The sequence below is a fragment of the Heptranchias perlo genome, chromosome 5 (assembly GCF_035084215.1).
Source record: "Heptranchias perlo isolate sHepPer1 chromosome 5, sHepPer1.hap1, whole genome shotgun sequence".
Taxonomy (NCBI): domain Eukaryota; kingdom Metazoa; phylum Chordata; class Chondrichthyes; order Hexanchiformes; family Hexanchidae; genus Heptranchias; species Heptranchias perlo.
In genome coordinates this window covers 12,689,174-12,703,461 of record NC_090329.1, presented here as the reverse complement: position 1 = coordinate 12,703,461, position 14,288 = coordinate 12,689,174, and the positions used below count along the sequence as shown (strand labels likewise).

At 42.9% G+C, this 14,288-nt stretch overlaps 1 long non-coding RNA gene across 1 annotated transcript; it reads left to right on the top strand.

Annotated features, from left to right (window-relative positions):
- Positions 1-3,136: 3,136 nt before the first annotated feature.
- LOC137321587 (uncharacterized) lies at positions 3,137-12,581 on the top strand. Its single transcript, XR_010962855.1, has 3 exons — positions 3,137-3,325; positions 3,892-3,924; positions 5,834-12,581. It is a non-coding gene; the product is annotated as an uncharacterized lncRNA (long non-coding RNA).
- The last annotated feature ends 1,707 nt before the right edge of the window (positions 12,582-14,288 follow it).

Sequence of the window (14,288 nt, the reverse complement as noted above, 5' to 3'; positions counted from 1 at the left end):
CGTTCACTCCACGTGACATTAAGATGTGCCCGAGTGCACTGGACATAGCGAAGGCTATGGGCCCTGACAACATCCTGGTTGTGGTGTTCGAGACCTATACACCTGAACTAGCTGCCTCTTAGTGTAACTATGACACTGGTATCTACCCGCCAATGTAGAAAATTGGCTTGGTATGTCCTATCCACTTAAAACAGGCTATACTTAGCCCGGCCAATTATCACCCTACTATCCCCCTCCAAAACATCAGCAAAGTGATGGAAGTAGTCATCAACAGTAACATCAAGCAGCTCCTACTGACCAATATCCTGCTCAACGATGATTAATTTGGGTTCTGCCAGAATCACTCAGCTCCAGATCTCGTCACAACCTTGATCCAGGAATGGACACAGGAGCTGAATGCCAGAGGAGACATGAAAATACTGCCCTTGACATCAAGACAGTATTCAACCGAGTATGGTACCAAGGAGCCCTAGCAAAACTGAGGTCAATGGGTCAAGGACAAAATCCTTCCAGTGGCTGAAGTCGTACATGACACAAAGACAAGTGGTCATGGTTGTTGAAGTCCAATCATCACAGCCTCAGGACATCACTGCAGGGGTTCTTCAAGGTCGCATCCTCAGCTCAACCATTTTCAGCTCCATCAATGATTTTCCTTCCATCATAAGGTCAGGAGTGGGCTGTTCACTGACAATTCTAGTGTTCAACTCCATTCACAATTCCTCCAATAATGAAGCAAACCATCCTCGCCCACTGCAGGACCTGGACAACATCCAAGTGGCAGGTAACATTTACATCATATAAGTGACAAGCAACAACCAGCTCCCACAAGAAAATGCCCAACTAGCTCCTCCTGGGCTTCAACGGTATCACCGACTACCCCACCACCAATATCCTGGGGAGCAGGATTGACCAGAAGCTTAACTGGACCAGGCATAGTAGCGATGTGGCTTTGAGAACAGGGCAGGGATTGGGTACTGTGTGGGTGCAACTGCAACAACACTCAAGAAGCTCAACACCATCTAGGGCACAGCAGTCTGCTTGATTGGCATCCCTGACCCTGGACAAAATATCCCCCCCTCCACCACTGCTGAACTGTGGCTGCAGTCTGTATGATCTACAGAATGCACTGTGGCAACGCACTAAGCCTACTTCAGCCACGACCTCTACCACCAAGAAGGACAAGAGCAGCAAAATCTGGGAAACTCCAAGTCACACACCATCCTGACTTGGACATGCTGGTCCGTTCCATCATCTTCCCTGGGTCAATATCCTGGAATTCCTAACCTAACACCATCACCACAAGGACTGCAGCAGTTCAAGCAGGCTCGAGGGGCTGGATGGCCTACTCCTGCTCCCATTTCTTAAGTTCTTATGTTCTTACCTTCTCAGGGCAGCTAGGGAGGGGCAACGAATGTGGCTTTTGCGGCATCGCTCACATCCCAAGAACAAATAGGGAAAAAAGAGATCACCAGTGGAATGGCAATACTGAAAACCATCCTGACAATCATGGGTTTGCCTAGAATTTTCAAGGTTAATGGAAAACTTCAGAGCTAACAGCAGTTTGCATTACTTTACAGAGCACAGAGGTAAGAGCAATAATAGTTGAAAGGCTAAGGGGGATAGGATAAAGACAAATAAAGTTCCGAGAAGAAGGAAAGATGAAGTGGGAGTAGGAGTGTCTGAAGAAACGCATTGGGTTCAGAGCTCCACCCCTCCCCCGGCCCAGTACAAAAAGGGAATTTTAAGGAACATTTCCTCTGAAAATATCGAGTGAAACAAATGTAAGTAATTCTCATTCTGATTTTGTTTTTGACTTTCATGAAAACAGGGTTCAATCAAGTAAGTGACGACAGGATTAATATTTAACCAACAAACTCAAGCAACAATGATCGACATTGCCTAAAGGTCAAAGGACAGTTTTCATTCTCACTTCAAATTGCCTTCACAACGGCTTTTAAAACGATCATTTAATAAAGTTAGTTGGGGCCGACACCAACGACAGCAGCAATAAAAACCAAATGAAATGTGAAATCTTTTTGTCTGCACCCCACACTCTGTTTATGGAACACAAGGCAAAGTTGAGGTGTTGAGAAAATATGCCCCATACTGAGAGTTTCATGTTAGTTGATTAACTGGTTGTGCCATGGTAATTGTCTTTAGTTAGGAATTTAGTGAAATATTAGATTCCCTTGTTGCCCTTTTTCTTAAAAGCTTGGAATGGAAGTATTCCAAAAGATAAACTCCATTACATCATTGTTATTTTTAACTTGCTGGAATTAAACCTCCCTTTGCTCAATGGAGGAGGGGATGTTTACTGAAAGAGACGAGCATTTGGAAAGGCCTTGGAATCAGAAAGATAAGTTAGATGTGGCTCCAAAATGGAAGGGAAAGCAGCAGAATGTGACTAACACCTACAAGGAGAATCCAACAGGAAAATAGGGGAGACAGCTAAGATCCAAAGTTTTTGAGATAACTTTTTAGATGGGTGCCCAAAAAAGATGAGATATTTGAGTCAATTTTACAAAATCAGGCCGTAAGTGGGAACCTCTTTCGCCAATGATGTAATGTAGGTCATCTTTTGGAAAATTCCTAACTAAAGACAGTTATTGTGGCACAACCAGTTAATCAACTAACATGAAACTCTCGGTATGGGGCATATTGTCTCAACACCTCAGCTTTGGCTTGTGTTCCATAAACAGAGTGTGAGGTGCAGGCGAAAAGATTCCACATTTCATTTGATTTTCATTGCTGCTGCAGTTGGTTTCAGCCCCGACTAACTTATTAAATGATTGTTTTAAAAGCTTTTGTGCATAACGGAAAATCGCAAGTGCATCCCATGATTTTCTGTCCTTAAAAAGTGTTGCAAGGAAAGTTCCCATTGGTGAAATAGCACAGGTGACCATTCTTTCCTTCCACTGCAAAAGAGCTTTCACTGCCCTCTACAGGAACTAAATGGAGTAACTGCAGAGCTTCTGCTATCCTTATAGCATAGATGAGGTCATCAATTATTAAAGATTAAATTTTACAAATACATGCTCCAGACATGGAGCCTCACCCATATCAAGAAATTATGGGCACACTCTCCACAATTTTCCATCCATTGATTGTCTTTTTTAAATTCATTTTTCAGGAAATGGGCATCGCTTCCAAGGCCGGCATTTATTGCCCATCCCTAATTGCCCTTGAGAAGGTGGTGGTGAGCCGTCTTCTTGAACCGCTGCAGTCCGTGTGGTGAAGGTTCTCCCACAGTGCTGTTAGGAAGGGAGTTCCAGGATTTTGACCCAGCGACGATGCAGGAACGGCGATATATTTCCAAATCAGGATGGTATGTGACTTGGAGGGGAACGTGCAGGTGATGGACTTCCTATGCACCTGCTGCCCTTCTCCTTCTAAGTGGCGGAGGTCGTGGGTTTAGGAGGTGGTGTTGACAGGCTGGCTGTCGATAGGACCTGCAACGCCGAGGGGGAGGGGGAGAGGAAGAGAGAGAGACGTCATCCGGCTCTGGAACAGAGAGTGGTGGGCACCAAAGACTGGGAGGGGAGAGGGGAAGATTGGGGGGGGGAGGGGAAGATCGGGGGGAGGGGAGATCGGAGGGAGAGGGGAAGTTCAGGGGGAGAGGGGAAGATCGGGGGGGGGGGAGAGGGGGAGATCGGGGGGAGAGTGAGAGATCGGAGAGAGGCATCGAGGGGGGAGAGGAGGAGGTCGGAGAGGAACACCGGGGAGGGGGGGAGAGTGGGAGATCGGTGACGAGACATCGGGGGCTGAGAGGGACATCGGAGAGGGAGACATCAGACATCAGAGCAGGGTGGAAAGGTAGGTTTATTTTGTTTTTTAACTTTGTGCAATGTTTTTTAATTTAATTTATTTAGTTTATTTTTGCCTTCCTTCCAGGCGTGAATCGGAAGCCGTGGGAAAGCGGCCCAGGTAAGTTTAAAATTGGTTTGACTATCTACTATGTCAGAAATGAAGTACCTTAAGTACCTCAATGAGGTACATTTGGTTCTTTAACTATCGTCTCGCTGGCTTTAATTGCCGGCGGGACTTCCGCACTCGGGAAGCACGCACACAGGCGCGTCTGTGGGAAACCCGGAAGTCGGCGGGCTGGGGCCGGCTTCCTCACCCACTCGGGATTTCCCCGATTTTCGCAGCCCTCCTGCCCCCAACGCTCCCACAATTTCCATTGAAAATCGGGGCCAATATCTCTAGACTACTTGCAGCTTTCCTGTGGCATTGCTCATGGTAAATCAGAGATTATGTTGTTGTGAGGCGCTACAGTGTGAAAGTGGAGGAGTGCACGTCTCTAGAGAAAGAATTTGGGAAGAAGTTCATGAGATCTCCCCAGAGAAAGTGAAGTAAATGTTTTTTAATGTGCTCTTGGAAAATAATTAGTGTCTTTCGTAGCCACTGCAGATATATATATAAATAAATGAATATTGCACAGTTATAGGAATAAGTCCCTGTGTAGAAGATAGGGGAACAGTTCTTTACTGTCCATCTGTTTAGCTTGTGGCATCTTATAGAAAATAAATATATAAATCTTTACTTTAATCTTTTGTTATTTGCATGTTTCCTTTTTGTCAAATTTCGCTGCAACCGTATTTAAGCATAAACTTTTGGTAAAATATATTAAATTAATGCCTTTTAGTCAGAACATTCCTCCAAACTTGAACAGTGGTACAGTCCTTCCACAATTTGCTTATGTTTATACGAATAATCTTATCCCATCCCAAATTCTCTGTGATAACAAATAAAAGACAGCAAGAAATGTGGTTAGGAGTAAGTGTGATGCTGCTCATAGGTAGTCCGATATCTGTTTTATAAGACCAGGAACATTATTACACAAATAATGGTGGAAGAGGGAATGTAGGTGTACTAGAGAAGGAGGTGGAACAATTGTTCGAGAGAACTAGAAAAGGAATTAGAACTTGAGGTGGATAAGTCGCTGGGCCCTGATGGCACGCACCACAGGCTATTGAAGGAAGTCACGAGAGGAAATAGGAAAGGCTCTGACTCCATTTTTTCAATCCTATGGACCAGAACATCATAAGAACATAAGAACATAAGAAATAGGAGCAGGAGTAGGCCAATCGGCCCCTCGAGCCTGCTCCGCCATTCAATAAGATCATGGCTGATCTGGTCCTAACCTCAAATCTAAAATCATGTCCAATTTCCTGCCCGCTCCCCGTAACCCCTAATTCCCATTTCAAATGGGTGAGCAGTGAGAAAACCACACATTTACATAAAACATGGACCCTAGTGAGTCTTGCATTGGCCATCATTGTTCTTTGCTGCAACATGTGAATCGGATAGACTAGCCTGTGTGACCAATTTCACAACTCATGCTGCCGTCAGCGAGGCTTTGTAGAATCTCAGAAAATCAGCCCTCATTTCTAGTGATTAAGGATTCTGCATTGTGTACTTTAACCTATTTCACGTCAAATTAAGATTGTACTAAAGGAGGGCAGTATTCACGTACTTTAATGATTTGTCCAAGATTAAGTTAACTCCTCTTGCTAACCAAAAACAGTTAGGAAAAGCACAAATTACAGCAATTTGGTTTTAAAATCAGAGAATGGTAGCAGGTGAATCAATGTCTGAAAGAGAAAGTTAGGTCAATATTTGAGGTATAACCTCTGATCAAATCCCATCATGAGGAGTGCCTTCCAAAACCTTTATCCAATGTTTCTCTTTCAGATGTTGGCTGCACTATCGGCATTTTCAGCTTTTGTTAAAGCTTGGCAAAGTACAAATAGAAATGAGCAATTCACAGACAATGAAGGGAAAGAAAGAACCTAATTATTCTGTTTATTTTTACCATTTAATCTATTTCCAGTAATCCAAGCTCCATTCAACAATAGCCCGGCGAATATTTTCACGAGCTCACTTAGAACAGGGGTAGTGCCAGATAACTGGAGACGGCACATCCAGTGAAAAAAGGATTAGGCCACTGAGTTTATCCTCATGGTGGAGAAGTTAATATAGCATCATTAAAGATGCTATAAATGATCATCTAGAATGCTCAGGGCTGGTCGGGAATACTCAACACAGCTCGAGAAAACAGAGATCATGTTTGACAAAACTAATCCAGGTTTTTGAAGAAGATACTTGAATGGTGAATCGAGGAGATCCAGCAGGCAACATCTACTTGGACTTCCAAAAAGCTGATGATAAAGTGCCTCATGAGGGGCTGTGTGCAAAAGTTACACCTCATGGTGTGAAGGGTGAGATGGTAAGATGGATCACAAATTGGATAAGGGACCAGAACCAAATGCTGATTTTAATGCAACAGCTTTGCAGTGGGTCTGGTCATGAGTGGATTGCCCCAGGGTTCAGAATCCCCTCCTGTTTATTTATATTCATTATTGATATGGAGGTGGATATAAATAGGAGAGTAATTAAATTTGTGGACGATACCAAACTGTGTGTTTGTGAACACAGGACCTTAGAAGAGAGAAGTAGACTGCAATTGGATCTGCAGCGATTCAGGACGTGAGCCCAGGACTAGAAGATGGCTTTTAATATAAGTATAAGTGTGCAGTTACGCACATAGGTGCAAAGAATACAGATACAGAGCGCAGCTTGAGTGGGTGTGGGTTAAAGGTAGCAGGGAGGAAGACTTGGGACCAATCATTGACTAAAAATCATAGCACCCTGTCAGGAGGCTGGAGCTAAAGTTAACAGGGTCCTCGGCTGCACGGTCTGGACTATTCAGTCCAAAACGAGAGCCCTGGTAATAGGATTATATAAGGCTTTAGTGAGACCTCACTTGGAGTATTGTGTACAATTTTGGTGCCCCAACCTCAAGAATGACATTGAGGCTCTGGAGAACACGCAGAGAAGGGCAATAGGGATGATCCCCTGGATAAATGCATAGAATATTGCAACTTTAGCCAAGTATAGGAAACTTCCAAAAACACGTACAATTGCACCAGCAGCCAGAATAAATACTCCAGCAACTAACCTGTAACTCCTGCATGATCCCTTTAAATAGTGCTGGTGGGCGGTCCCTCATGTCGTTTAAGTCTTGTTCAGCTGTGCGAGGTTAAGACAGTGCGTTGGCTCCGTGTGGAGTTCCAAAATGTCGTCGGCAGCTACAAATCAGTGTTGCACACTGATTCACATCATAATCTCTCCACTCTACATGCTGCCGGCGGTCGTTAGGTGCGCGTGCCAAAATGTTTACCAAAATGGCGTCCTGTGCACTTCACGCCGGAAATGTGCACGCGCATCTCGGACGCCATTTTCGGAGCTTAGGTGTCCGTGTAGCGCCTACAAAACGAGTGCTACATGGCCCAATTTCGCCCTCGGTGAATCAATGCAAGAACAACTGATGGGTATTTTGCAAGGCATAAATAAAGGGGATAGAGATCTAATATATGAAACTGAACAGGGTACAGTATCGATAGTCGAAATAACAAAAGGCATAGAGCAAATAATGACAGGAGTAAATAGCATGGTCAATGGAAATAATGGGGAGTATAAGGACCAGAATGTATCCAAAGCCATTATATGGAGCATGTATGGGGGTTTTGTATAAAATCAGATACAATAAGGATTGAACGATATAAAGAATAACAAGATCCCAAAATGGGTTACTGCCAAAACATTTACGGGAGTGCTATAAGGCAGACTATGACCTATGTTAGGCTAGAAGATATGGAACGGTCTCTCGGGTTCGAAAACCATGTAATACCACAATGGGGAAAATGGTTCTCCCACTGTTGGTAGCATTGCCTCAAATACGGGACAAGCCAAGGGAGGTATTTAGTGTAAAGTCAGTGGGTGTGCTTGAGGGAGATACCTTTAAAGAACTCACTACTTCCCCAAACATCTGGTAAAGGGACATGAAGGAGAGTGGAACAGGGTGGACCTGTCTTGTTGTAGACTGGTGTCGGGGACCTGGGTTTGTCAATGTGACATACTCCAGAGAAATATGCCCACCTGCGGGTTCACCTTGGGGGATGAGGACCCTGAGTGCCTGGTAAGAGTTATCAATAGGTGGGTAAGTACCCATGTGGTCTATCAAACCCGAGGTCAATACTGCATAACCACCAGTGACATTCCATTCAGGTATGGCATCACCATCTGTCCTACCACTTATTCCCCTTTCTTTCTCACCCCCATGGAAATTACTCAGGTTGGGGAACATCCTCTCATCCCAGTGCGACCACACAATGTAACAGAGATTTCTGTTCATCTCCCACTACAGGAGGAGGCATTACAAGCCCTTGTTCCCTTTGGTCATCCTATTTCTCCGTTATCATTGAGTCTTAAATCCACACTGGCACGGTCACATGACTCACTTCACCACCTGGTTAAAATGGAACAAGCCAATACGCTTATAGAACAAAAAGTACAAAAGCTGGGAGATCAGGAATGGTGGGAAACAGTGTTTCAGAACTCATTTAAGACCCTCCTTAAAACCCACCTCCTTGACCGAGTATTTGGACCTTCCTTGACTCAGCTCCTGTTTTCCTACATCTCTGTGAAGCACCTTGGGATGATTTTCTACGTTAAAGGTGCTCCATAAATACAAGTTGTTGTTACTGGAATTTACTTCTAATTTATCGGAGGAAAACAAAGTAGTTCCAGCACTCCGAGATCCCAGTACTTTTTTGAATCCTTCCATGACTTCTCCAGCAATATGTACCCTCTGCTGCTCTGTCTCCTGCCCCTCCACAATTCCTTTACTTCCTGTTAAGTGTTCACCTCCCAGCTTTGTAGAGTGTTGGGACATTGTTACATAAAGAGTATTATATAAATGTATGTTTATTAATTATGATAATTGTAAGATTGTTGGGGCTTTCTTATTAAAATGTTTCTGCAATTGGTTTTGGTCCAGAGTGTTGTGGGACTGATAACTCAGCATGCGAGAGACTGGAGTAACAGGTCAGTGTTGGGCCCTGAACTCCGTGAGTAGTGACAGGATAAGAAATAAGAACATAAGAAATTAGAGCAGGAGTAGACCAAACGGCCCCTCGAGCCTGCTCCGCCATTCAATAAGATCATGGCTGATCTTCTACCTCAACTCCACTTTCCCACTCTATCCCAATTTCCCTTGATTCCCTTAGTGTCCCAAAATCTATCGATCTCAATCTTGAATATATTCAATGACTGAGCATCAACACCTCTGGGGTAGAGAATTCCAAAGATTCACAAACCTCTGAGTGAAAAAAAGTTTCCTCATCTCAGTCGTAAATGGCCGACCCCTTATCTTGAGACGATGACCCCTAGTTCAAGGCAAGTATAATCCTTCCTTAGGTAAGGAGACCAAAACTGTACACAGTACTCCAGACGTGGTCTCACCAGAGCCCTATATAATTGCAGCAAGACCTCCTTACTCTTATACTCCAACCCCCTTGCTATAAAGACTAACATACCATTTGCCTTCCTTATTGCTTGCTGTACCTGCATGTTAATTTTCTGTGATTCGTGTACAAAGACACCCAGATCCCTCTGAATACCAACATTTCTTAATCTCTTACCTGTTAAAAAATATTCTGCTTTTCTATTCTTCCTGGATAATTTCACATTTCCCCACGTTATATTCCATCTGCTACCTTCTCGCCCACTCACTTAACCTGCCTAAATTCCTTTTCAGTCTCTTTGCGTCCTCCTCACAGCTTACTTTCCGACCTAGCTTTGTATCGTCAGCAAATTTGGATATATTACCCTCGGTCCCCTCATCTAAGTCATTGTTATATATATATTAACAGCTGAGGCCCAAGCACTGATCCTTGTGGCACCCCACGAGTTATAACCTGCCAACCCGAAAATGATCCGTTTATTCCGACTCTCTGTTTTCTGTCCATTAACCAATCCTCAATCCATGCGAATATATTACCCCCAATCCCATGAGCCCTAATCTTGTGTAACAACCTCTTGTGTGGCATCTTATTGAATGCCTTTTGAAAATCCAAATAGACTACATCCACTGGTTCCCCTGCTAGTTACACCCTGTAAAAACTCTAACAGATTTGTCAGACACGATTTCCCTTTCATAAAACTGTGTTGACTCTGCCTAATCACATTATGAATTTCTAAGTGCCCTGTTACTACGTCCTTAATAATAGATTCTAGCATTTTCCGTACTACTGATGTCAGGCTAACTGGCCGATGGTTCCCTGTTTTCTTTCTTGCTCCTTCCTTGAATAGCAGGGTTACATTTGCTACCTTCCAATCCACTGGGACCGTTCCAGAATCTAGAGAATTCTGGAAGATCAAAACCAATGCATCCACTATCTCTGCAGCCATCTCTTATAAAACCCTAGGATGTAGGTCATTAGATCAAGGGGGTTGGTCGGCTTTTAGTCCCTTTAATTTCTCCAGTACTTTTTCTTTACTAATCTTAATTACTTTAAGTTCCTCACTCTCATTAGACCCTTGGTTCCCCACTATTTCCGGTATATTTTTTGTGTCTTCTACTGTGAAAACAAATACAAAATATTTGTTTAACGTTTCTGCCATTTCCTTAATCCCCACTATAATTTCGCCTGTCTCTGCCTCTGAGGGACCCAGGTTTACTTTCGCGAATCTCTTCCTTTTTACACATCAGTGAGCAACATCTGGGACCGTGTCTTTTCTCCCGGAGAAAATCAAAAACTGGTGTATTCTGGGCACCTGTAAGAAACACAATAGGAGATAATATTATATGAAGAAATAATTCATGCTGAAGTTTAGGGAACGGTTAATCATAGCATCATAAAATCATACAGCACAGAAGGAGGCCATTCAGCCCATCCTGCCTGTGCCAGCTAGTTTCATTTATAATGATTTATTAAAAATACATTACCAATTTATAAGACACACACCGTGCTTTCACGTGAACTTGTGTTCGTTAGTGCAGGATTGAAATGGTAATGGAACATGCAGCAAAAAGGCCCCTTCAACAGTTGTATCAAATATTTGTTTGAAAAATGTACCTCTGTGAACAAGTTTATTTCCGTGTAATAATAAACATTTGCCACTCCATAGCTAGCCTCACAATTAGGGCCGCCATCTTCCCAGTGTTTGTGCGGTTCGGAATGGTGGCTGGGTGTATTCGTCAATCAAAGGTTCATGGTGAAGGTAGGGCCGTAGGGCGTTACTCTTCTTTAAAGAGAACCACTTTGGACCTGAAATTCGGTGGGGGTTCTGCTGGTCTTCTGCTGAGGTTCTGCAGACCAGGAGAACCTTCATAGTCTCTGCGATGACTCAGTATATTACTCTCAAGTCCCTTGCAGCATAGTTTAGATGCTCGCTCCAAGTACTGAAGATGAAACTAAGAACAATATTACGAGCAACAAAAACCAGCAGATCATAATACTGAAACTTCAGGTTAATTAGTTGCTGACAGGAAATGACTGCCTCAAACAAATTTCTCGATTTGTACCAAGAACTGTTTTGACCTTTCTTTAAAATGCTTCTAATCTTTTTCACAATGGGGTGGAAGCAACTTACAGAAGAATGGAGAATCCGGCTTGTGTTGGAATCGATGCCTGTGCTTCATGGGGTAATTTTCAACCTCGCCACTTGGGGATTAATTTGATAAAGTGGATCAGCCGCCCTTTATAGAACCCGGCCTATTTTTGTTCCATTGATTTCAATGGATCGAGAATTGAACGGGTTCTACAACAGGCCGGTGATCTGCTCTGCCACGTTACTGCCCAAACAGTGAAGTTGAAAATTACCCTCATGACTCTTCTTCCTTTCCAATCTAAATAAATACATAGTGATGAGACCGTTGTAATCAATAATCTGAACAGCCATAGAGTGACATCAATCAGACACGATGCTCCAATCAATCCTGTGAAAGGCAGGTGATCCTGAGGAAATTCCATAAACTTCAAATTGATTGTGTAGTTATTTTGGAGCCTAAGAAAGTAGCTGCTTGGCTCCGGCCATGTTCCCAGTGGCCAGCCTCAGAGTTATACCGAGTTAGACTGACAAAGAAAGCTGTAAACTTGCCCCTGAATAAAACCAGTCACTTCTGGTGCAGGTTAAAATTTGCTCCACAGAAAAGTAATTTTAAGTTGAATCATGCAAAACTCTGAAGTAAGTTTGTCACCCCAAAGTGCCTTGTAAATATAATTGTCCACTCTTTTCTGGTTATAGTACCAGTGATGTCAGGGATGGGAATATTCGATTAAACTAATTTAAGAATTATATTTTGATCAACATGTTTCAGATTTTAGAAATTACATAAAGTTTAATTCTGGTAAAACGTCCCACCCACCCCTAATAGCTATGCAGTGCTTTAACCCACTCTGCAGTAAACAGTGTACACATTGAATCATAGAACGATACACCACAGAAGGAGGCCATTCGGCCCATCATGCCTGCTCTTTGAAAGAGCTATCCAATTATTCCCATTCCCCTGCCCTTTCCCCATAGCCCCGCAAATTATATGTTATCTCACTGTATTATATGTTATCTCACTGTATTATATGTTATCTCACTGTATTATATGTTATCGCACTGTATTATATGTTATCGCACTGTATTATATGTTATCGCACTGTATTGAGTGCTTCTGTTATGTGTAATCATCCTGTAGTCTGGTTATATTTTGTAATGAATAAACTTAAAATACATCCATCTCACCTTTATTTGTGCATCAGTTTCATTGTCTGGAAATCTCTGAAATTAAAAGTGTTCAATCTCCAATGCCCCAGGAACTGATCCTTGTTTTGTTTTTTGGGCAGTATTTATTGCCCACCCCTTGTTTCCCTGAGGACATCAGGAGTCAACCACATGGTGTGGGACTGGAGTGAGATGTAGATCAGACCGGGTAGGCACAGGCACGATGTGCCGATTGGCCACTCTCCTTATTTCGAGGCTCACTGAACTTTTTTCTGGCCAGTCTTCTGGTTCTGACCGGCTCTGGGCTCGAGATGAGCAAGTTTCCCCTCGTCTGTCCAGACTTAAGTGGACTGACTGACTTTCACAAATGTCTCCGAACTTTTTCTTGAAGGTTGACCCCCAGACTACTTCCTTGTTCAGGGATTTGCCTACAGACCTGTCAATAAAACCAGCCACATCTTTCTCTCGATATGTCCTGTGGTAAATTATACCTGACCGTGATGCTTTAAAGTGTTCCAGAGAGATTTAAAACACAGCACACATTTTTTTTAAAAACTATAAAATTTTACTAAGTTATAACAATAAATCACAGTATGTGAGGTAACAAAGCTAGAAACACAGAAGTTTGAGTTATTTTCAAGGAGTCTTCCTTAAATAACACATAAGAATCCATATTTTTCCCTCAACCCCATTCATTTGAAAACATAATAAGCAACAATGTGGCACACATGAGATCAGTAAAAAAGAATACTTTAACTTCCAGTTATATTCGTGTATATTCGAAAATCAGTTTGCAAGAGTATTTCTTTGGCTTACAATAATTGTACAATTAAATAGAACAAGATGAATTGATGGCTTTTGTGCACTCTCAATACCAGGACATTGTCACCATTGGAACAAATTAGGATTTTTAATAACAATTCCTAACAAAGTCCTCCAGGGTCTTGAAATAGTTCAGCATGATTTTGATACTGTGAAAGATACAATAAATCCCTGCAATATAGAAATCCCTGTATAGTGGATCATTGCCCTGGCCATGGAAACTGCAGATTGGATCATTCATGCTGCTGTGAGGTGGCAGCAAATGAAGGCCAGCCACTTTCTCACCGGTGTTGGGGGGAGAGGGGAGACAGGGGACGGGGGGAGGACAGGGGGGGAAGGTGATCGAGGGGGGGGAGGCAGATCATTCTGAACACTGTTGCACACCTGTTACTGATCACCTCAGGACAGCACTGGTGCCTTGTGGGCACAGAGACACCATGGAGACAGAGGAAAAAATCAAAGGGATTCGATATCCTCAACTTTCTTTTGTTAAAATCCCAACAAAATCCAATAGGATTCCACAGGAATGGACCAGGATATTTTCAAGAACTGCTGAAAACGTTCTACTTTTGCCAATGGGATAAGACACATTTATTGGCAGTATTGTACTAAACTGTACATGCCAAACTCTTTTCTACAGCTGTTTACCTGGTCTTTGTTAATAGTACACATGAGAAAAGCTCAGTCAATGTACCACCATGTGTTCCCCATGATGCATTAAAATACTCTATAACTGTAATGTCATCAGAAGGATATACAGGCTAACTTCACTATAACGAACCCTGCTTACAACTAACACCCGGTTTTTAATGATCCAAATGGCAGGACCCGATTTTTACAATGGGAATCAGCCCTACAATAATGAACATATGGGAATAGCCAGAGGACTGGTGGACAGCTAATTT